The sequence below is a fragment of the Centroberyx affinis genome, unplaced genomic scaffold (genome assembly GCF_046629955.1).
Source record: "Centroberyx affinis isolate AG114_WGS23_722 - 3 ecotype Tasmania unplaced genomic scaffold, CSIRO-AGI_Caff_v1 ptg002689l_1, whole genome shotgun sequence".
Taxonomy (NCBI): domain Eukaryota; kingdom Metazoa; phylum Chordata; class Actinopteri; order Beryciformes; family Berycidae; genus Centroberyx; species Centroberyx affinis.
In genome coordinates, this window is record NW_027280870.1 from 40,794 (window position 1) to 65,503 (window position 24,710).

The 24,710-nt window shown below is 43.1% G+C and overlaps 1 protein-coding gene across 7 annotated transcripts in view; it reads left to right on the forward strand.

Moving 5' to 3' along the window:
* The window catches only part of pbx3b (pre-B-cell leukemia homeobox 3b), a 59,477-nt gene that overhangs the window by 22,035 nt on the left and 12,732 nt on the right, over window positions 1-24,710 (forward strand). The window lies entirely within an intron of this gene.

The following is a 24,710-nucleotide window of genomic DNA, read 5'->3' on the forward strand; positions in this document are numbered from 1 at the left end:
AGCCACAGGCTGGGTCTTGTTGCGAGGTTGGAGAATCTGTATGTCATTTATTCAGCCTCCTGTAATGGGGAATGGACTTGGAAGAGAAGAGAGGGTAATGTATTGGAAAATCTCCCTTTCAGCACCTCAGCATTACTTGTCATAGGTCAGGCTTAAAACGTAGCTTGATACAGTTATTAACTGTAATCCGGGCATAAACACAAATCCTCAAGCACCAGCCCAATTAATAATTTGCATAATTAACATGCATTTTAAATAGAGGCTGGTCTTGTCGTTGCCAAAGCAGGGATGGGGGTAATTAGGGCTAACGGAGCAGTGCCTAGGGCCCTTACCCGCGGACGTGCTGCAGTCATTTCCAGCGGAGGGATTGACAACTGCAAGACAAGCTCTCTCGGCTTAGAGCGAAACCCCCTTTGACAGAATTAATAGTTGACAAACTGCTCCTAAAGCCCTGGCATTGTTTCTGTCAGTTGTTTGGTTTGATGTCACTGTTAGACATTATAAATCAATAGTGTCAGGATTTAGTAATGTTTATAGCCAGCCATGGTTTATTATTTCATGTGACTGTCATGGACAAATAGTATTTATCATAGCTGTCTATAAATTACTGCAGACAGACTGACTGTTGGTTTACCCAAACCCACTCTGCTCTTACAGGGCCCATTCCGACGTCCACTTACATATTTAGAGTAATTTATTTTCTCAGCCGTAGGCCCACATTAACCCTCTGCTTTCTCACACTCCTGTGAGACTTATTGTGGCTTGATTACTGCGCCTCTGCTGACACATTAACACATCAAAAAAGCTGATCAAAGCTCATTCAAACTGGCCTGTCACATCTATTTCAGACTCAACATATTTTACGAGCTATCTGTGGAGTTTTGTTTTCAGAAGGTCTTAAATAGTGATAAACAAAATTGACAGCCACCTCCTTTCATGCTTTTACAGTATACCGTCGTTGGCTCCTCTTAGACAGAAACGGTGATTATATTTAGTTTGTTTGGTCGCGGTAGATATTCAGAAATAAGTCATAAGTGTTCAGGTAGGTGCGGACCAGCCACTGCTACTTCATCAGAACGATGCTTTTATGTGACAAATTCATACAGCATTCATTCACCCAGCCTGCTTTCAATATAACAAAAGGGCCTTAACCTTTGCATCACTGCTACACTCATCAAAAACAATTAGAATCATCAGTTTTAATGAGGTGATTGATTAGTCAGCTCACACAACAATTTGTCACTACAGAACAAGAACACAATTGCCGCATTCGGTGATTGATGCTATCAAGTAACATTACTTACATTAACACATGGATTGTCTTGTTTACATTTTCCATCTAGAATAATGAGTACACAACAAAGAGATATTATTGACCAGTGCGCTTTGTGTTCAGCAGTCCCAATTCAGCAGTTTTCACAGGTTTTGCGGCTGTCTCTCATTCAGGTATATGGTAATGCTTGTGAATTCTATGATAACATTTTTGTGTAGACTGTGTCTTTAATGTGTCTTCCACGGCTGTGAAAAGATTTCAGCAAAAACTAAAAAGAGACAAGAAAGGCTAAGCTGAGCTGAAGCTGCGGTATTGATCAGCTGTGCCATCGACTATCAGGTCCACTTTCAGCAGGGAGGTCATTAGTTACTCCCGTGCGCTAATTCATCCCCGGGTTGAGGCGTATCCGTTAGAATGCTAATTCACTACTATGATCTGACAGCTGGGGTAAAGAAAGGGGCAAGCAGGCTGCCTCAGAGAGGCTGTGGGAGGGAGAGGAGGGGGCTGCAGCGGCCTACTGGTCTGGTCTTGTGCTCGGGGAAAGAGGAGGACTTCAGTACATGGGATGTGGCAGAGTGTGCATGGAAAAAGGGGTGCGGAACTGACCCCTGCTGTCTTTGCCCCCTAGCAGTAATGATGTAAAAGAAAGATGACATTTGGTGTCCACATTTAACTTGCATTTGCAGTCCACTTGAGAGGTCCAGTATGCGTGACCTACCTTGATTAAGCCCGGGGCTGCCTAGGACTGTACCCTTTAGACTGAAACAAAAAGTGGAAGCTCAGAGGAGAAAGCTGAGCCTGTATAATTGGGCCAAGTAGAGCGGCGGGAGGCAGCCAGTCTCCGCTTTGCCTTTTGTATATTCATGACCCCCCCGACTTGATTGATGGAAGGATAGCATTTGGTGACACTGTCATTTGCAAGTTGAAAAGGTAGTGCAGTGGCTGGAGCGGCGCTGTGGCTGTGCCTTAGAAGGGCCGGCGAGAGGAGGCTCATTTCTATGCTGATGATATCCAGCCCCCTCTCATTTTCTTTGTCTCCGTTAGAAGGACATCTGCTGACAACACAGAGTTTAAAAAGAACCAAGTTGAAAATGAAAAGGGGGGAAAGAAACATCCATCTGTGTGTTTGCATGTGAAAAGCACATGCTCAAGCCACAATTTTAATCAGTGTAAAAGTTTGCTACTTGATATCTGCATAATTGTGTTAGATATTTGTGAGGTTTAGCATTTTTAAGCAGATGGCTTTATAAATGTATTATAATAGTTTTCATTTAGAATATAGTAATAGGAGGACTCTCACAGAGACTGTTTTTGATGTTTTTGCTTTGTACATCTCACTGCTATTTTTTTTCTTTCAAGTAGACACACCTCTACTGTTGAGCACCCTTCCCTCCATAAAAACATGAGCCCTCTATCCTATTTTAGTTGTTTTAATTGTATTTTTGTCTTGTGCACGCCTTTATTACAAGGCTGTATTACAGTTAAGATTATTGATGAATGTTGTTGCTTATGTTTCCACTTATTGTATGTTGCTTTGCATAAGAATCTAAGCTAAAAGTAACCACCTGTACTGCCTGTGCCAGGGACATTTTAGGCGTTCATGTAGTTGACTTTCTTATTCAGAGTGACTTAGTGGAGTAAGTCAGTATTCATGATTGCAATTTTCATTCACTTTCCACATGATTATACCCACTGATGTTCATTTTGAAAAACTATTTTAAAGATTGTACCTCTAACACTAAACAATACAGCGCTGAAGGCCAGTGAATTTACTTTGACAAATTATGCTCGCTTGCTGCGCAAGTGATTGCTCATTGTTACAATTTTTAGGTGCACCTAACTGCACCTGGTTCAGATGTGCTCTCACCCTCTCATATCATGTACTGAAGTGTAAGGTGTCACTTTTACTTTTACTTTACTGTTCATGACAGTAGCTTGTTGTAGTGTGAATGTGCTGGTTATCGTTCTGGGTAAAGAGCTGGTAAAGAGAAGTCAAGGAGAAATTGTGGCTAACAGTTGTTTATTTTTGGAATTATTTCCTGTTTCTGATCATCATTTTCAAGAAATAAATTATTATTATATTATTATTATTATTATTATTATTATTATTATTATTATCATTATTAGTATTAGTATTATTAGTATTATTATTATTATTATTATAGATACGTAGGGCAGCTAATGTTAGGGGTTATAGTAATCTTTACTGTTCATCCTGATCATGCAGTAACAAATCTACAACGCAGAAACATCACCCAGTTGTTGATATCTTATTTTCAGGTTTTCTTCGTGTCTGTGCTACAATGTATTTGCATTTCATTGCATCCGAATGAGAATTCTGGAGACTGCAGTCTGCTGTAAAATAACTATTGTACAGTGTAGAAGAGTCAAACCATCATGTTCTTACTACAGATAAAGAGTACTGGAAATTAAGATCTCACGATTCTGGTGATATTTTTACATTGGAGACTTCTAGAAGTAATTGCATACTCAGAATTTTTGAATACATACTAAAATCGCTATTGTATTTAATCGGTTCAAATAGTTTTGGCACCTTGAAATGCAGGACCATACTGTCATCTGATGCAGAATGGATGAAAATACCCTCATACTGAAGTTGACAATTTGGACTTTAAACTCATAGTCACTGTGTCATTTGAAAATATGTGTTAGCGATCCAGATATTTTTCAAGTTCGCTGTAGTCTTTGCTTTGGAAGTTTAAGGAAGAGGCTAGTGACAGAAATGTTAGTTTCCTAGAGACACTTGTGCTGTCCCTTCAGCACCACAACCCACACTTATCAGAGCCACAATTTATAGCTGCAGTGTGAAATGTTCGCCTGCAACTCCCATCTTTGTATTTACACCAATTAGCACATAAACTCTAATTACCGAGATCAAGGCAGTCGGGAGTCCATAAATGCAAAGCGACACGGCGAACTAAGCCAGCTGACAAAGAGGGAAGGTGACAATAAATAGGGAAGTATCAATTAGGCATCAATGACGCGATGATGCATGTGTGTGCTGGGAGGTGTCAAGCAGAGGGAGGTGGGAGTGTGAAATGTGTGGGGGCAGAAGGGTCCACAGATAGTTGCACAGGCTGTGGGGTCTTGTAACTCACATGCTGACACACTGCGCAGTGACACGTTGACTGCACAACACATACCTATATTAACACCACAGTACACTCAGGCACTTCTTCTATCAGTGAAAAGTAGTATTTACCACAGCAGTGCAATGCTTAGGTAACAATTAACGCGTTCTCATTGAAGGGGCACATTCTCAGGTCACAGGTATGAAACTAACTTCACAATAAGTAGAAATTAATATGGTTTAGCAAGGGGTCATTAGAGAACCATCATAATTGGAAGACAGATTTGACAGTTTATACTTGTTTTTAATTAGAAGGACTGGAAACTCAATCGCAAATGGAGAAAATAGAGGCTTCTTATAATGACTTGAAATGGATCATAGAACACGCTTGAACCTCAGGTTAATCCCAATAAATTGAACTTGATCAAAGACCACAGCTATAAAAAAGTATGGCTCCGCACATTAATCTAACAAACGCATAAAACAGGACTGGCTCAGCTCTATAAATTAAACTCTGGCTGCAATAATGCTGATCGGGGGAATTTCTGCCAGCATTGGCTCAAGCCGCCTCTGTATGTCTGAAGTCTTGTTATCCCCTTGTCCTGATCTGGAATGGTGTTATCTGCTCCCTCTTCCTGTGCAGCTTGGATTTTGCTGGGATGCGGGATGGCCAAATGATGGATTTGCGAAGAAGTTGTTTACAAGAGTGTGTAAAGCATTAAAGAGCTGCCAGAAGGTCCATTAACATAAATGTTTAAATCAGACACACAAACTTATGTGCCCAAATGAAAATGTTTCCTGCATTAATCTGCCACAGCTGCCTTTAGCCTAACAATTAGTGCCCTCTCCCCCTCCCTCCACCTCCAGCCCCACCCCTCGCTCGCTGACTGGTGTTTATAGAGCGGAGACCTGGGGCAGCAGATATGGTGTGCTGTGTCACTGCGGAGACAGCGGCTTTTCCAGACACCACTCCAGGATTCAGAAAATAATTGTCAGTCTTGTATATTGTGACGGAGTTTGTCGTGCTGCTGTGAGGTCTCGCAGACCCGGCCTGAAGGACTAGACAGTTTACTTCTCTTTTTTCTCCCTTTCAACACGCGGAAGGCTTGGGCCCAACTGCTGATTTAAAGCCTTGTAAAAGTGTCTGATTTTAAATACTGTTTGCATGCGGCCCCCCCCTGGAAGACATTTCATACTCAGCAGATTTACATTATAGCCATTATTATGATTTTATGAAGCCGGAGCTTTAAAAACTATTGCCCCAAAAGTGCTTGGGAATTGTCAAAGTATTGGCAAGTGTAAATATTTGTCTACACTTGGTCTGAGTTTCTCTCCCACCAAAAGCTGGTCCCAGACTTTGTTGTCACGGATAAAAGCTTCTCCCAAAGGGGGGTAAGAACAAATTTCTCCTTGACCAAAAAAATCAATCCCTCAATCTTTTGTGGACTTCCTGAGACTTAAACAAAAAGGAAAATAATGTGCCACATCAATATATTTTCTACCAGTTTTCAGGGAATGACCTTAATCATGACAGATTGGCGTAAAATTTTACCAGAGTTTCACCTCTTTGCCATGATAGCAGATAGAATGGACCGCTTCTTACGCTGTTGACATCGGGGATAAGATGACAGGAGTAGATTAAAGTAGAATTAACCTTTACTTATCTTTATCCCTCACGCAGCTTCATTTCCTTCCCTTATCTTAGGCCTGTGTTTCGAATCATCATACCTATTTCATTTTTTTTTTAATCAAAAGTTATTGTTCACTGCACACTAGACATTTCATAGACATTTTTCTCTATCTGCTTGGTGTCTCGGACATTGTGGAAGCACTATTTGGAAATAAGTGAACGTAGCTGGGACAAATAAAGCATGTGGATTGATTCCTCTGTCACCTGGATAGGCTGTTGATTTTGGGGAGAGTTATCGCTGTTTTCCTAAGTGTGGCGTGGAGATTTGCTGGAGGGCTGAGTGATCGATTCAGCAGCCTGGAGCATCCTAGTGTGTTTATACATGGCTTGTATGGCAGCTTTCATAAGACATTTACCCCATGATTTGCGATGAGCTTATGTGTGAATAATTAATGGCAATTAATCCTTAATTACAGTAATTAGGCAAGTCACAGGAAATTAGGCTGCAGCTGGAGAAGCCTGTGCCTAGGAAAGGGAGGACTGGGGCTGAGAGAACGTGCCATTTAGTGACAGTGGAGCCGTGCTACAATGACTGTGTGGCAGGCTCTTGCCAGCAGAGACAAGAGTGTGTGGAGACGCAGATGCTCCTGGCCAGCGAGCCTCTCACCGGAAAGCCGGTCCCGCTCGGCAAGCACAAGGACAAGCCACAGAGCGCGCGCACACACACACACCCAATAAAACCTACCTATAAAAGTCCTAGTAAGGCGACCCTTGGCCTCAACACCACTTAACTTTCCCAGCTTTTTTCAAAAATAAGTGCGCTAAGAGGTGGTGAGCCACTCCAACAGGTTGTGACTGATGAGCTAACAGTGACTGGTTAATGCTGCAGATCGATCCGCTATTTTCTCGCTTTTATAAAACTGGATTTACCACTTATTGGAGCCCTCAGGCAACAAACTTTAGCACCGCATTTGCTGTTAACACTTACTTTATGAATCTGCTGTGGCTGGAAGGAGAGACAGTCCAGCGGTTATTTATTTGTATTTCGAATAAAATAATTAGCGCCCCTTAGAATTATTGAGGGAAACTACAGAAGGCAAATAGTTGTTTGGTTGCTGATTTCATTGTTTGGTAATGGTAAGAGAGATTAGGTGGCTCTGTTCTTTGCAAAGACAGAGCAGAAGAATAGAGGAGAGGCTCTCTGTGTTTCGCGTGGAACTCATTTGTGCTTTTCCATGCTTGCCTTGATGAATTTCCGCTTCTTTCTGCTCCTGTTGCTTTCAATTACACTCTTATTCACAATCCTAATTGATATGCCAGTCTCAGTAGATGAACCATGGATTTTTTTTTACAGTCCATTTTTCTATTCTTAGTCTAACATTTTCCTACGACCACCAAAATGATATCACAGTCATGAATTTAATTCTTATGTTTTCTTCAGACCTTACTACCTCCATCTTGTAACATTGTAATACTTTATTGTGTGACTGAAATATTTGAATATACCTTTGTTATCTTTTTAATCTCAATTTTTTTGTTGTTGAATATAGTTGGACTCTTTCGTTCACTTTTCAAGTTAGCACATATATTCATTTTTTGTGCACAAAAGGACTTTTAAACTAATAGGGAGTGTAAGTGAGTTGAGGAGGCATCCAACTGTGATATTACATTAACCCATAGTGCTTGGCCATGTCTGTCAGTGACTGCGGAATAAAGAGAACATGCTCTGCTCTACTCTTTAGCCTTCAAAAGTGCTATTAGAAATAATGAGGATTTATAGTAAGATAAAAGATGCTCTTCTTGCTCCTGAATTCTGAATAGCCGGTCATATTCCACCACCAAAAGCTAAATAAGGCTCATTGGTGAGGCATAAAGGACCATAGTAATAAGATTAGTGTATGCTCTAGATCAGATATTACAGTGCCTCTCATTTCTCTTACATTCAGAAACCAGCATGTCTAAGCTGGATGTTCAGAATCATATATTGCCCTTTGCTATGATATGTTCTCATATATGTAATGAAATCTTTTAAGCAGAGCTCAATGGGCATGCTATCTTGCTTTACAGCAGAGTTCGGCCATTCCAAAGCCCTCAATAAGCAACTGTTCTGCTGTCATACTCCAAGGCCCTTAGTTTCTCCTTTATGTATAACACGGGCAGGAAGCCACTGAGTGGTTGGGTAACAGTACCTGAACAGCAGCAGGCTCCTCACTAGCACAGGGAGATGCCGCTACAGTGACAAGGTCAGCATGTTCTACAGGGCTTGCACATACATTTCTCACTATAAGTAATATAAATGAGGTTGTGTTAGCCGTAAACTCACAGCATGTTGCCTGTAAGCTAAAGGGTAACTGTACAAGAGCAACGCCTCCAAATCTCCTCTTGAGCAGGTCTGACTATACATGGGGTCTGCAGAATGAAAGATGGACCCACCTGCCCTAACTGCATGTCTGCTGCTCGGCGGATTTGCACGTTTTACTGCATTGAGAAAGTCACGGTCATTGTAAATATACTTTGCCAAACATGGCGAGAGTCTACTTAAATTGCAAGGCTGAATAGATGCATATAAGCTGCTGCTAGCAATCTCCATGATGAGTGTGGCAGAATACAGTTTATATACAACATTAGCATGTTTCCACAAACTCAACCAAATTTGTTGAGCGTATGGCTTTAAGTGGGAACAGGAGAGTTTGTGTTGTTAGGGGCATTCTTGTATCTACAGTGGTGTTTACTCACATTGGCTATTAATTATTAATGCAGAAGCACTGAGAGGTTACAGCGATATGGCGCTCAGGCTTTCCAAGCACTGTCTATATATGAACAGTCAACATAGTGAGAGCTTCAAAGAAGCCCTCTGAAGCGCTTCAGACTCTCATGGAGAAAGCTTATTACAGTTGAAATGTTTTTCTAGGAGCCCCAGATATTCTTTGTGAATGCTATTGCCTAGAAAATATGGGGTATTTTTGTTTGTCTATATCAAGAGGCATGTAAACAAAGAGACAGTCGGCACTTGCAGCTTACTTGGTTTGAGTGCTGCAGTTCATAAACAAGAACTTGTTTGTGGAAAAATTGTTTGTGAAAAATTGTGAACATTTTATACACAGAACAAAAATGTAGGATTTCATTTACCAATCTAAAATATATATATATGTATTTTTTAATACAACTCATCACACATCACATGTGTGCACAGTGCAGGACTAATCGATTTCTCCCATTAATTTCTGAGGATCATATGTCTAAGTGGGCTGAGGCTGTGAAGGTATTAATAATGAGTCCACAGATAAACATCAATTGGCAGCCTGGTGTGTTTGAGGCCTGGGCCTCCGTCTCGCCGGCAGAGCCCTGCTGATGACACCTCTGCCGATCTGCTAATGGAGGAGGACCTGTAAGGCTATCCCCTGGCCTTTGTCTGACCCCTTTGTGGAGCTGAATTCCTCAGATGTTTGCAGGATCGAGTCACTTAATCTGTAGCACAGACTAGGGCCAGAAACAGAGGACAGGCAGAGCAGGGGAGAGGGAGGAGGGGAAAAGGTAGCGAGACGGGAGCAGACAAGCGCCTCACTCTGTTGGAAGGCAAAGCATTCGATGTGCAGGGTAAAGAACTGCAAATGTCTGCCTGTTCTGTTATGCACCATTGTTTTATACAGAGCTAGAAATAGACAGGAACAGTGTAGCAGCCCTGCTCTGGCAGGCAGTGCAGTTTTATTACTGCTAGACCGTAGACTTAGACATTAGTGAATATGGCTCATTAAATGGCATGGAATGTTACCATTTTACATAATTCCTCCTGTATCGTTGTTGTAAATGAAATCCTGTTTCTGTCTCTGACTGCACTCCAGTCACTCAACAGCCATTACAGCTTTCCCATCAGGCCCAAGCACTCCTTGAAAGCAGCTATCTATAATTTCAGGTCTGTGTCACACACAGAAAGCGCACTCGGCAAGCCTAATGGTTTGGCGTGGTTGATGTGAAAAGGATATAGCGCAAATAGGGGGAAATCTGAAGAAATATTTGAGAATTAGGCGATGATGTATTCAGATGGCTGGAGAGACTAGGGTGGGCAACAAATATAAATAATGTATGTGGCAGGGCTCCTAAACATAAGCTGGAATTTGCTCCAGTACTTTCTTGTTCTCAATCACCTTGATGAAACAATCCTGAAGCAGTGCCTTCGATGGTGATGTGAATGAGACCACTGACAAGCTGATTTTCCACCCCTGGCATGAGGCTGCTTTCTCCACTTAATGTTCTTCGATAAAGTGTTGCACAGAAGTAAACTAGAAGAGCCTCCGCTCCTGACACATGTGACAGTATTTGCATCAATTATGTAGTCTGCGGCTGCGGCAGGAGGGAGCGGGGGAGAGGGGAGGAGAAAGGAGAGAAAAGGGTTTGTGACAAGATGCAGAGGCAGAAATGAGAATTTCTTTTTAAAATGCATTCTTTAGAAAATAACATTCAAGATCATTTACATGAAAGCGGCTGCAGCGGTAAACTCGACAAAGCAGCAAGGAAGTCTGTGGAGCGTTTTGACACTAAAGACTTTGGCAAACAGAGTACAGTATAATGGATAGTTCTTTGTCTCCTCTGTATTCACTGTACGCTGAATATCTACTGGAGGAGTACTGGAAGAGACAGGGAAATCAGGAGAGAGACTGGGCTAGAGCTGAGAGTAAATCTCGAGTCCCTTAAGGAGCAGATTCCCACAGTCTGGTGTGCAAGGCCAAATAAGCCGCATTAATGATCAGTGCACTGCAAACGCTGGACTTTGACTGACTGACTGAATACACACTCAGTGGAATGACCTTGGATAGATTTTAGAAAGTGTCAAGAAAGTGTCCATATACAGTAAGAAAGGGAATATGTTTGTTGAAATAATGTGCTAGGATTGGATTTGAAGATTCCACACTGTGCCCAGCTGACTACAATGTGCAGAAATGTGTGAGATGTACAATATTTGCACATCCATGCGGTTGTGATCCCCTTCAAACCAGAAGCAGAGCGCTCCTGCAGTCCTGCCCCTGTACAAAGGGAGATGCCCCTTTGCAGTGTGCCCACACTCTTTGGCAGAGGGGATAACTTTTAAACCGTGTCCCAGTTTCAACAGACTCCGGCGCAGCATTTTATTTCACTGTGTCCAACCCTATTTCACATCCTAGTTAAGTACACTTACAAATCTGCTGTGCCATGGTTTCTAACTTCGCACACACACACACGTGAATCCCCTATGCGCGGCCGCACACTGGCATACAGACGCACACGCACACACACACGCACACACCCAGAGTCACATCACTAGGCCTGTCACTGCCTTTTATCCATCGTCAACCTTCAACTGTATGGTTTATCCGTAGTGACACTATAGCAAAGTGCTTGACTGCTTTTTGCCAACAGACTGCAACACTTTAACTGTACTTAGTCATGCATCATTATGGCAGACTCAAAGCGGTGTGTCTGGGAACGCCTGCAGATGGTGGAGGCTGAACCATTTGGAAGGGAAGGCTCTGTGACAATGATGCTTATTGCATGAGTAAGTGTGTATGGACACAAGGCTGTATCTGAGTAACTCGCACTGAATAGAGAAACTAGCAAACAACGATAATAAAATACGTTTGCACTGTGCTTAGGTGCTAATTCAACATGCCCGAGAAAGCACACTCTGCACCGCATACATTGTGTCCAGACAGTCTGTTTTTGAGATATGATATATGAAATCTACATGTAAGTCTTTGTTAGAAGGAGCCTTTTATGTGTGTATTGATCAGTCATTGTTTACCTCGATCGATGGTGTCTTGGTGAAATGCAACTCCCCTCTGCTCTTTATAAAGATTAAACCCGTTTGCATTACATTTTACCACTTTGTTCTCTTCTTCAAATCTCCCTCTGCTGAAAATGTGATAGCATTACTGTCACTTGTCACTTTCCCTTTATTTCAACAGATGAGAAAGCTTTTACATTCAGCATTCTGTTCCACACATGGGTATTTTCAACAGATCTCTTCTGCTATTGAAAGATAAATGCTGTTAACTTCATTCCATAGAAACTCATTCAAGGTTCATACAAAGCCGGCTTCTTTATTCTTTAAGGAAATGAAGAAACCATTAGCAAAATATTCACTCACGGAGAAAGAGAATCTTATCTTTATTCCGCATGACCATGCAGAGCCATATTCCTTTTGACATCATTATGTAAAACCAATTTCTCTTTCATATCATTTCCGCTGTGCTGCATTACCACGTCTATATACTCGCTATTCTTTATTACAAAGTAGGTGGCCTAGAGGAAAATATATGCATTCATTCCCTATGGCATAAAATATGCATATAGGTTCCTCATTTCATCTCCAATCTGTGTTATTCCTTTAAAAATTCACCACTGCCTGCAGTCCCCCTTTAATATTTAATTTGACAACTTTTTAATCTGTCTTTATGCCATGATGAAGTAATCGTCAGCTGTCGCAAAAATGATTGAATTATACAGTGCTGAACAATAGGGATTGAAGTGACTCAAAGGTTGTGGGCTTTATTATTTGTTTTGCATCAGCGATAACGTGAGCTAGAGGGAAAGAATATCCTTTGTTCACATACTAATTTATCTTCTATCTTTATTCATCTTCTTTCCCATGCCCCCACACACACAAAGCATAACTATGATGTGTCTTTTAATAACATTCATACTGTACAGCTCTTTGTTTACAAGCTTTTAGTTTGTGCTGTGGACAGCTTAATGAAGGAAGCAACTCAAAATATTTAGGAGCGCTAGACCCAGGTCGTACCGTATTTAAAAGAAGCAACATTTAATTGTGTATCTGTGCCGCCAGACAGGCTGGGGTTAAAGGACGATTCTGTGTGTTTGCTTGTTTACTGCCGTGCCATTTTGAATAGACTCTCCAAAGTCCTTCACTTATTAGAGGGAACCGCAGAGCAATGATAATTACTGCCCATCTTTTCTTAGCTCTTCTGATCTTTAATGATCACAGATTATCCATCAAGCCAGATAAATAATTAGCAGGAATGTCTCATGAACAAGCCACCAACAGATGCTCTGTCTCCACCAAGGTGAACGTGGGTGCAATTTCTCCTCCGCTCGGGCCAGAAAAAGAATCATTTGGAAAACAAAACAAATAGATAATGGAGCAACTTAAATGAATGTTGCGGCGGGCTCAGATGAATGAGCAGCTCCCACCAACTCTGTAGCAGCACCTCTGCTGGCCTCTCTGGCAATCTGGCCATGTTGGGCCCCCACTGTGGAGCAGCATGGCACTGGGAGTTGTGGAAGCCAGTCCCCCCATAGCCCCAGGCTGCCTCTACCTTTGCTATGCTACTCAAGGTTAAAGGGATCCCAGTTGGGTGTTTAACACTGCGTTGTGTTCGGACTCGGATGACTTTTTTTTTTTTTTTTTTTGTGAACACTATCTCCACCATCGAGAGAGGTGTGAACCTAGAGGAACAGAGGAATAGCCTCTTCCTTTATAGGGGCGAACTATCCTGAACTGTTCTTTTTTGAATAAGTGTAGATTTTTATACTGTACAGTACACAGCGATGTTGATGCTGTCGTCCAGCTATCTCGCTATTCTGTCTCCACTATTTCTATAGCAGACCTTTAAATCCCTACACTGCTGTAATACTCTTATAAAGTAGCAGCGGTAAGTGATTTGAAGCGTTTTACTGTGAGGATCTGCTGTTTGCCATACACGTGCAGCTTTTGCTGACATTCATTTTGAAACCACTCGGAGCACTTGCGACTCAGAGTAACAATGCTGGGGGAAAGTGCCTGCTGAGCTCTACAGTGAATATACCTCTGACCCAGACCGAGGAAAGGGAGATTTATGAAATCCACATGTTTAATACATTTCATTTTGTCCAAGGGATTTGTATCGCTTACCACAGTATTTTAGGGTTGAAACATTCTGTATAGTCACCGCTTGTATCGTCTGAGGAGAATAAACCCTGTCCAGCTCTGGCTGCTTAAGATTTGTTTTGCAGCACCTCCCTTTTCTCACACACATCAGCCATGCGCTGTCTAAGGTATTGCATTTTGTTGTGCTGAGGTGTTAAGGTACACACACCCTTAATCTTTAATGCATAATCCCTTGAAAATCCGCAACATAAATGGAAAAGATAACCCCGCATATCAGTCCGGTGACAGGAAAATCAGATAGGTAGGTAATTTAATAAAGGATTGACGTTGGCCCCGGTGTGATATGGCGCATGACCTCTGTGTATTCATTGTGTAGGATAGAGCAGGCGATCCACTGTAGCCTGTTTGCAGAGGAGTTCCTCCTATTCTGAAAACCCATCCTGGGAGCGTAACATCTGTGGCGACAAACAGAATGCACCATATGGATTCAAGCGCAGGGAGGGTAGTCACTGAAATATTTGCTTTCCCAAAGTGTTGACACAGTATGACAAAAAGGAGAACCATGGCTTTGCTTTCACCTGTAATCAGGTAGCAGTTATCACAGTGAAGTGTTTGCCTACCTAATGGTGTTTCCATTTTACGTGAGTCTGTGTCATCGGCTTCCCATTTGGAGTGCAGGCAGGAAAGATCTGCCTTCCCCTAAGTGCTATATGTAGCCTACCGGGGCTTAGCGAATAATACTTCTGCTTTTTTTCTGTCTGGGAGAATATACAAAAAGACAAATAGATGAACTGAGTGAGACAGAGAAGAAAAAAAAAAATCAAAAGCTTGGTCAGTCACTGCTGCAGGAAGCATTTAGTGCATTTAGCAACCGCCCACATCCAGTCATAAATACTCTTTTCAAGGAATACGGACGCTTGTTTTACATCTAAAATGCACTTGAGTGTAACGTTGACAGATATAGCTTGTGACGAGTGATAGTCAGAATGTATGAAGGCCCATAATGCCGCTGTCAACCTCTGGTGCCAGACTGAAAATAAGCAGTTCACCTCTGTTTTCATTCAGGAGAGTGCAGCAGACAGCACCGGCTTCTCCGCTGTATTTATTGACTTGTTTTACTAGCCTGAAACAGGGTGCTTTTATACGGGCCTGCTCAGTCTTAAGACTCTCCAGACATTTACATTATTCCTGACTGAGTTACACACACGTATAAAGGAGCACGTCCGCAGGCTAGGTTAGATATATATGCTTTTTCTTCACCCCCCTCCTCTCTCTCTCTCTCTCTCTCTCTCTCATTCATACACACACACATACACACGCACCATTTTATTGCCCCACCATTTTAGATATTGTTACACTGTACATTTTCCCCATTACCACTGCACATTGCCAACACTGAAAGATTTTTTTGGTTGGATTTCAGAAGCGTTTTGTATTTATTTAGGCTAATTAATTGGCTTTCTCTGTATTAAATGTATATGAAAAAAAATCACAGCATACTGTACTTCAAGGCTTGAATAAATTCTGTGTATTTGGATACTGCTAAAAAAAACAACTTTTTTTTTTCTATTTATACCAAAGCTGATTCAGTATTATAAAAGCATAGATTTCACGAGGCTCTAAAAATCATCTTTCGCTGACTAATCTGCACAACTGCAGTGGAAGATAATGAATACCAACACCAGAGTCACAGCCGATGCTATGATCCTCCACCCAGTCTAAACCTCCAGCAGTATTTACATGATATTTCATTTTTGAATAAACCTCTTTTCTCTCCCACTGTGAAGATATTGAACTCTTTCACACAGATGTCATCTTAACCAAAGCTTATTAAAAAGATGGACATCAAAGTTGTGGGTGCCCATTTATCTTATAGCACTCTAATTGGCCACCACAGGCAAGAGAACAACTAACTCCAAAATAGGAGGCGTCGAGCGGTTGGGCTAAAGAAGAGGATGTCTAAAGACCTCTCAGTGGATTCATTGCCAATAAATCCTCTGGAATGAAAGCAGGGCTTTTCTAGGGAGTATGGAATTTCACAAATACATTATGAAATGTGATACGCTGAATTAAGTGAACACTTATGGCCGAGGGGTTTGGTTTCTTTGTTCTGGAGTGTTTTTGCGAGTACAATGTCCCGTACCTGACCTGCAACTTAAATGTCTGCTTGCCGTCTTTGGGGTTTTTAACATCATGAGTGGCGACATGAGGCAATACACTTTGAAAAGGTCATACAGTATGGTAGCCATGAGCGACTGAGATTACGTTTCGCTAAATCCATATGCACTGTAGTGTTTTGAATTCGCCATTCACCACAATGAATGAACATTATTCTTTAGCTAGGGTCACTGCTACTCCATCACAACACCACACACAAGCCTGAGGTGAATAATGTATTATGTTTTCCACTCAAGTGGGCAATAAAAACACAAAAACAAAGTCATTAATTGCCCACATACAGTAACCAAATGCCATCAAGAGCCTGTGCTCTCATTAACCTGGCACCTAATTATCTGCCTCCAGTCTGAGTCCTGACAAGCCCCACCGTCTGAACCCTCAGCTTGGTTGTGTTGTGTTGTGTCAGCACTCGCCAACCACGGCCCAGCCAGTCAGCCAAGGCACCATTAGGTACAGAGAAGACAAAAGCCTCGTGCAGCAAAGGTTCCCTCTGCACGCGCCGCCACAATGTTCCTCCTGTTAATACCTTCCCTTCCAATTAAATCTGCAACTGTTAATTATTGTAATTATGAGAGTGAGCTCCCAGCTCTACAACCCCCCCCTCCCCCCTTTTGCCGGTGCGCGGAGACGCTACGGGAGCTGTTGTGTTGCTTCAGTGGCGCCTCGTCTCTGCTCCAGTGAAGCCCTAGCAGGGAATTGAATGCGGAGGGGGACTCGGTACACATGACAGGGGTGACGTGAGGGAGATTGCACGGTTCATCTTGGATAACTGGGCGAGGAAGTCACAGCCAATGGCCACGCCTCCAGTCTAACTCATTAAATGGTGTGTAAAGTACATGCTGGGAATAATTAGCACCGAATAACCTTTTTTTTGTTACCTTGTTCACCGAGTATCACAACAAAAAGGTGCAGTATCATCTGTAGGTGTACAATAAAACTATTCAGCTGGTCAAATGAAATGAGGGAGATGATATTCTCCTAGCAATCATTCACTCATTTGCTGTGAAAATGCAATACGTCCTCCACAGTCATTTTACTCCTTTCTTACAGCAATGTGAAACCCATGTTTTTGGGGGGATGCTTGCGATGGATCTGAAGTGATGTGTTGAGTATAAGGGGAGCTGATAAAGAGTGGATGGCAGGCCGGCTGCCTGTTAGTCTCTGCGTGTCTCCACATCCTCTTTGGCCTGCTTCTGTCACAAGCTGTTTTTTGGCCTGGACCTGATCCGCCCAGCTACTCATTGCACTGCTCTCTGCAGACCCAGCAGCAACCTGCAGCATCAGGCACAGGATGCCTCCTGAAACAGTGCTGATGTTCAGGTGCGTGCGACTTAACAAACTGGATGTGCATCCATTTTTGTGAGCTTTATCATTTCTCACTAAGGAAGAGTACGAATCAGTGCGTCAAGCGCACTCTTACTCCAATGGCGCAACCTCGCTTGCCTTGTAACAGAGTCCTTATACGCAAGCACAGCTAGGGAGGGATTCTGGCTTTATAATTTGGAACCAAATTCTCTCCTATAAAAGACACTGAAGGAAAGAGCAGCTCCTTCTGCTTCAGGCAATGCAGCCTTTTCGTGGATACACTGCAAAATCTAAATGATGGACTGTCAACTCTCTTGCAGAAATGCCACTGCAAAGAATAATCTCTCTGGCAGTGGATCATGGTTGGCTGTATGCTACCAATGCCGTTTCTTTGTTTATGCGAGCATGTAGCCTTCACACGCACACATGCAGACATGAGCGTATGCACACACACAGATACACACATGCACACACACACGTATGCATGCATGCATGCATGAGTGCACACACACACACACACACACACACACACACACACACACAAATACAGTACACATACACAAAATGCTTCAAGCCTAAATCCTTTCTTTGGAAGCATACAGTGAAATATATGGGATTAATAACCTGAATAGCATTATTTTTTCACCTCTAGCCTTTAAAATAATGCATGTTTGGCTTGATGTGTGGATGAAGTTTTGCCTGTATATTTGCCTGGTTGTCGGTGTGTACAAGACCTGCTGTGTGACCTGGTTTCATGCAATCTCCATCTTCTAATTAGGAGGCTGCAGAAAGGCTGGAACGAGAGGAGGAGTGATTAGTTGCCTTTGGGTATTTCATAAGTGGCTTTCAGTGCCACATTTGCATTATTTGCTTGGGGTCTGAATAACAAATCAGCCTACCTTTGCAGCAAATTGAGGCTAGCAGCTAAAGACCATCAATACATGAAATATAAAATGAAATTGGAGAAAAAAAAAAAAGCACAACATGCTAACACAGTATACGGGGAATACAATTAAATATTGAAACACAACACACAATAACTGTCTCAGAAGTCAAAACTAAGCCTGCCAATAGTGCGGACACTAGGATGTATTTTTTTTTTGACTTACCTATTGAGTATATTTTGCATCATGTTCAGCGTAGGTACGGGACATCTCACTGGATAAACACACACCAGTGTCTTAGTGATTGCTACTCATTCTGTGACTAGCAGACCATGTGAACCATGTGAGCCCTATGTTGGAGCCCCATGCTGTATGTGTCCTGTAGGGTCAGTCAGTGTGCTGATCTGTAGCGGAGGTCCTGTCCACTCATTTGGCCAGTCTCCCCAACCGCTGCGTGCGGCCGCCACAGCCAGGCCTGGTCAGCCATCACTACACCACTTGGCCGTTTGCCCACATCGAGTCTTAGAGGGCAGGAAACAAACGCGGGCACGCACACATCCACATACAAACACGCACGCACGCACGCACACACACACACACACACACTCGCAGCGAGTGACAGTGGCTCTTGTTTACCCGGCCCTCCCACCCTCCCCTCAGTCTCCTTTCATCCTCTCCCTCTAGTCTGTCATGTTGTGTGTCACTTCCCACAAATGTCAGCGCCACCGTGGGACAGTGATTAATTTTGGTGCGCTCGGCAAAATGTCTTCAAGATGTTTGTTTGGGTTGTCTTTTCCCACCCCTTGCCCACCCCCACCCCCATGTCTTTGAGTCGTGGGTTGAAAGTGGCGACCAACCCCCCCCCACCCGTCTCACCCTTCACCCCCTCTGTCAGAGCCTCCTCTTTGGGGGGAGGTGGAGGGGGAGCGCGTCATCATTGAGGGACAAAGGCTACCTGAACTGACAGAGATCTTCTTCTCTGACCGGAGCCACTTTTTGTCACTTCTCCACCCCCCACCCCCCACCCCACCCCACACACCCCTCACACCCCCCACACCCCTCCACCCCCACTCCATGCGCTGTCTGTTTAGAGTGTGCTGGTGGTGTATGATGGGAGAAGTCTTGACCCAGCACTGGGGGGCTGTAACACTTCACTGTCAGCGCGGCTGATTAGCTTATCACTCACCGCACTGGGAGGAAATACATCATCATTCTAGACAGGGATTCCCCAGTTTAGGGCCCATTCCCTGCCTCCTTTTACTCCGCATTTAATCACCACACTCGCACTCGCCATCCCCTCCAGTATTTCAGCCTCACCTCTAAAGCCAGTCCTCGGCGGTTTGCAAGGAGAACTTCCTCCGTTCAAGTGTCATTTCATAAAGATAGAATAGTCACATAATGTGTGCAGAGGTACCCCTTGCTGTTTGGAGAGGCTTCGCTACTTTGCATCCACAGGAGTGTGTGTTGGAACTGTCAAAAGTAGCTTTTTCCTGTCTGGGGGGGGGGAGAAGAATGAGTTATCCCCTGAATTAGACAGTATTCTTTTCAGCTCACTCAAGACAGAAAGTGAAACACAAAGTGGCAAATGTGCTTTGGCTTCCCCACAGTGTGGTATCAGGTATGGTAATTACTCTGCCATTAACATTGGGAATAGCTAATGTGTATTAATGTGTTAATGGCATGTTAATTACTGTACATGCTTGAGAGAGCCCGCAGGCATTCTCTCAGATTCTTTGTGCCATGTGGATGTAGGCCAAGCTTAAAAAAGACTTTAAGAACATCAATGAAAGAGGATCCTTATGTTTCATTTGTCAGAACAAAAGATTTTCAATGGTAATTTGATCCAGCTCCCTGCTTCTGGAGCTGAAAGTCACTGATCCAGGCGCCATGACAAAGGAGATGATATGAAGTCAAAGGAGATGTGGAACGAGGCTGTAGTGACACTGGCCTCTTTGTGAAATGGATACTCTAAGCCCTCTGTAGTCTCTAGTGTGTTGCTTTGGCAGCGGGTTCTAATAACACGGTGGATTAGGAGCCTTGGATGTCGAGTGCCAAGCCGGAGTTAAGGCTCACCTTGGAAGAGCCTCGGTAACAGGCTGGATGCCACAGCCGCTCTTGCACTCGCACTGTCTACTCTACGGCTTTAAGGGAGATGACCTTTGCAAATATTGACAGAAAATAAATTCTGTTTCGATTAGTTAGCTTTGGGAGACCTTCGTGGATCAATGCAATTAGATGAACAGGGTGTCGATACGTGGCTGGAGCCGTTCACTGGAGGCACTGGGTAGGAGAGGAACTGCAGGAGGTCAGGGTTACGTGTATTGAACAGGATGTTTTGGAAACAGCGGTGGAAGCAACAGAGTCACAGTGTGTATCGTCAAACACAGTTAAGCACACGGGCATGGATCAACAAGAGCAATTTACTGTAACACACATCCTGCTTGCAGCACTGCGCATTTTACCTATCTCAAAACAGCGCTGAGTTACTGCAAAATCAGTGGCATGTGGGGGGAAAAAAAACAAAAAAAAACACCACGAAAAGACTAACTTATATTACACCAAAAATAATCTGTGGCTTTGTCTGCGAGGTGCGCTGCTCTTCGCGTGTATTGTCTCGCATCTGACAGTGCAGTGCAGTAGAATGAGGTGGAGAGAAGCCCAGAGCCGCCCCTTCCTCTTCAGCAGGCCACATTAACCCAGCAGGGCTCTGCCTTTATGGCTCTCCTGCTCACACTTCAGTGATGAGAGTAAACAAGCAGCGGGCCAAAGGTCAGCTAAGCCCACAGAATAAAAGAGGGCACAGGGGGAAAGAGGTGGGAGGAAAAGGAGAGCGGCCCGAGGCAGTGCTCAGATCACTGTCAGGGCTTCAAGCAGGGAATGATGTACGAGACAACGGCCCAAAACCGGAAATGATTATAAACAGAGAACAGGGAGAGTATATGTGGGAAAGGGGCCGCATTGTCTTTATCTGTCAAATTTGTTATTTCCTCGGATCAGATACCGACAGTGAAACCTGTAAAAAATGAAAAGGAGAACCACCCCTGACTGATAGGGATGGATTAATCACAGTGTCTCCTTTGTCTCAGCTATAGAGGAGAAATGAGGAACAATCACATAGGCAGCTCCTTTTTCCCAGCTACTCTACCTGTATTGTTGAATGACAAATGATGCAGATTAAGGACATGTTGCATTATTATTAGAATTTCAGATTTATTTTTTTTTAGATTATATGCGTTCTGGTAATTAAGTGCACCAGCATCATGAAAGATACATGAAATAACTAGACCATATATAGATTTTTCATTCTCAAGTTTCTATCGCTAGCAGGCTTTACCAAGGTGACACTACACCACACTTTTCCCTTGCACTGAGATTAATCCCACTCTGACTGTGGAGGTGGATTAGAGCTAACTCGGGTGCCCAAACTTGTTTTAATACCCATATCATCAGACAAAAACAGGATAAAGATTTGAGAAGGCAAGCAGCATTGCAGTGCTAGAATGTGACTGTGGCTTTGGAAGTTACTATACAGATTTGTCAACCGCACAGCAAATTAAAGATATTATCTCGCTCAAGCCTATTTTGTGGAAGTTGTGTGATGATGCTGAGCTTAGACAGTGAATCCACAATCTTCCGCTCCTCCAACAAAGGTATTTGATACGACGAACGAGAGAGAGAGAGAGAGAGAGAGAGAGAGACAGAGAGACAGAGATACATTGCACTCTTTAAAATGTGTTTTTCCTATATATTTGTAGTTTTGTATTTCTTTCGTTTCCAGTAGTTGAGTATGAGACGCATCACGTTACGGGATTTAATACGGAATCGATCGCATTTTTTTTTTATAGAACCACTCATGCTCTCACTGGTAACTTCAGTTGTGAAAATAATGTGGCATCGCTCGTAGCGCCTTCTCAGTTTAAACAGGTACAGAGGGGCAGCGCCTCCCAACATGTTTGTTATGAATGGCCAGCCGTAGCTGCTGTGGCACAAATACACCCTGGTGGACTCCTGCAGGGCCGTCTGCTTCTCGGGGCAGCGGAGTAATCATTTTTATCCCGCTGATTTCCCAAATAGAAATGGACACGTATGATAAAAATGTCACGGCCACTCCACATGTCAGCGGCCTAACAGGATTACATGTCACTTTCTAATGTCTCGCTCTGTTTTCCTTTGCTGTGAATGGCCGCATTATTGCACACAGGAACTTTGTGGTAATATATGGTAAGAGACAAGTAGCTCTTTATGGCCTGTGATTATTTAGTTTGAATGAAACCAGTGATTTATGCCCATTTAGCTGAAAAGCCCTGTAAATTCCCTCAGCTGCATTTCCCCTGGATATAGAGTGAGTGGAGTGAAAGTGACAACTGGGTTTGGTGTGGAAATGTACGCTGCGTCCCAGAGTTATATTTAATATACCTGACATGAAAAACGTGCCTACCTACTTACCACCACCCGCAGCACAAAGGAAAGTGCAGCCTGCTGAGCTTGTGTTGAATCAAAGAGTGGGCGTAAATACTGAATTAGGAAAATATGAACCGTAGTGGCAGACAAACCACCAGCTATTAGAGCATGTTGAGATATGTGGCCAGGCATCTGGTCAGTCAACATTTGAATCATGTGCCGTTTTGTTTCATGCTGCAGAAACTGGAATAGAAAGAGCCGAGCCCGTCCAGAACGAGAGCTTTGGGTGGAGTTGTGCCGACACAGTGTGATGTGGATGAGGGTTAGTGGAGCAGTGGCATATTGTCCACATGGATGGCTTGGCTCTGCAAGCCTGATGGAGCCTTGTCCAGCATCTCAATGTCTCCAACACAAATAGCCACATTCATCCACTCCTCTCACACCATTACACCTAAAAGACTCAAAGCCAGCCGATCCATAAATAGAGGCAAATTTGTTTTTCAGTGGCACCGCAGTTGAACAGCAACAGGGATGGGAGAGGAGGAGGCATCAGAGAAGTGGCCAAAATATGATGTGTTTCCTCATTTTTTCATTCAGGATTGTGTTGAGAAGGAAGAGACAGAGAGAGAGGAAGAAAGGGAACGTTTTGTTCCTGTAGTATTTACTGCTATGGCTGGTGTGCGGGGTCAGTCGGGCAGAGCGTGGTAAAAGGGCCTCTCTGATTGCATGGCTACTGGCTGACACAATAGTGCCACTAATCTTCTTATTTAGAATCCAGAGGCTGGCCATATCTTAATGAAGCTGTAATGAGCTGTTGAAAATCCCTGAATTGCGGGAGGGATTATTGAATTGAAACAACCCTGGTAATCATAACGTTCGAGTGGCCACTCAGTATTTACTGCCCATTGAGCCACATTTTTATCCATTTATTGGACTGAATTGCTTGAGCTTGTTTTTGTTGTAATTTTGACCTGCGGTGTTTTGCTTTTTTTTTTTCTTTTTTTTTTCTATTCTTTGTGAAGTCTGGCTTCGTGGTTACATTGTCAGTGCATGCAGGTGTGCACGCACGCTAACTGGTGGCTGATTACGACTTGCTGACAGACTGGCTCGACAGAAAACCAGAGGACATAAACAGCAGGGTCCGATAAGAAAAGCAGAAGTCACGACTGAGCAATTTACATACAATTTATTCTGCGCTCATTTGGAGTCGTCTGAGCACCACTTTTATTCTCATCAGCACTATTATTTCTTATATGGTAAATGCTCTAAAATCAAGAGTGCAGAATAATACCGAATTCAGATCTTGAGAGTGAAGAGAAATCAAGTGAAAAATGTAGACTTTTCTAGAGTTCCTAGTGTTCACTGTGTCAAAGATGGAGACACTTACTAGAGGTATAGTTTTCTGTTTAGCATCCTTTCACAGAGTAGAAGTGCCACTTCACCATTGAGCATTTGTCAGTTTATGGATGTTGCTGTCATGTCAGCCTCCCCGTACACACAGTGTGCAGCGCAGTGTGTAAATAAAAGAGAACAGGCCTAGACATGGGCGACAGGAACACAGCACATACACAGAAGGTACCCAGCACATGCCTGTAGGGGACTCCTCATACTATAGCACACTCTCTAACTGTAAATGTAACGTTTGTAATTGGCCTTAACAATCCGGGCTCTACAGTTCGATTGCATTTGTGAGTTTAACCTAATGATGGAGGCTACTGTATTATTATGGTGCTCTGTTTTATTTTTCACCGTTTTAAGAGTAATTCAACCTGCCATGGCATGGTAGGCTTGAAAGAGTGTGTCCAGGTGTGACGTATGTCCATGCCAAAGAGAAGAAAGAAGGAAATTGGGAAAACTGAATGATATTTATTCCAGTTGCCATTGAGAAGTTTACCCTAAATACTACGGTCCTGTAATCAAACCCTCTTTAAGATAAGCCTGACATCTTAAAGATCTGATCATTATGTGATTTCGACTCAAGATTAAAAGTGATCAGGCTTTTGCTATTAGGACTGTGGAATGACCTGCCAGAAGAACTTACAAAATCAGTACCATCCTTTAAATCAATTTGGATAACAGTTTATAGA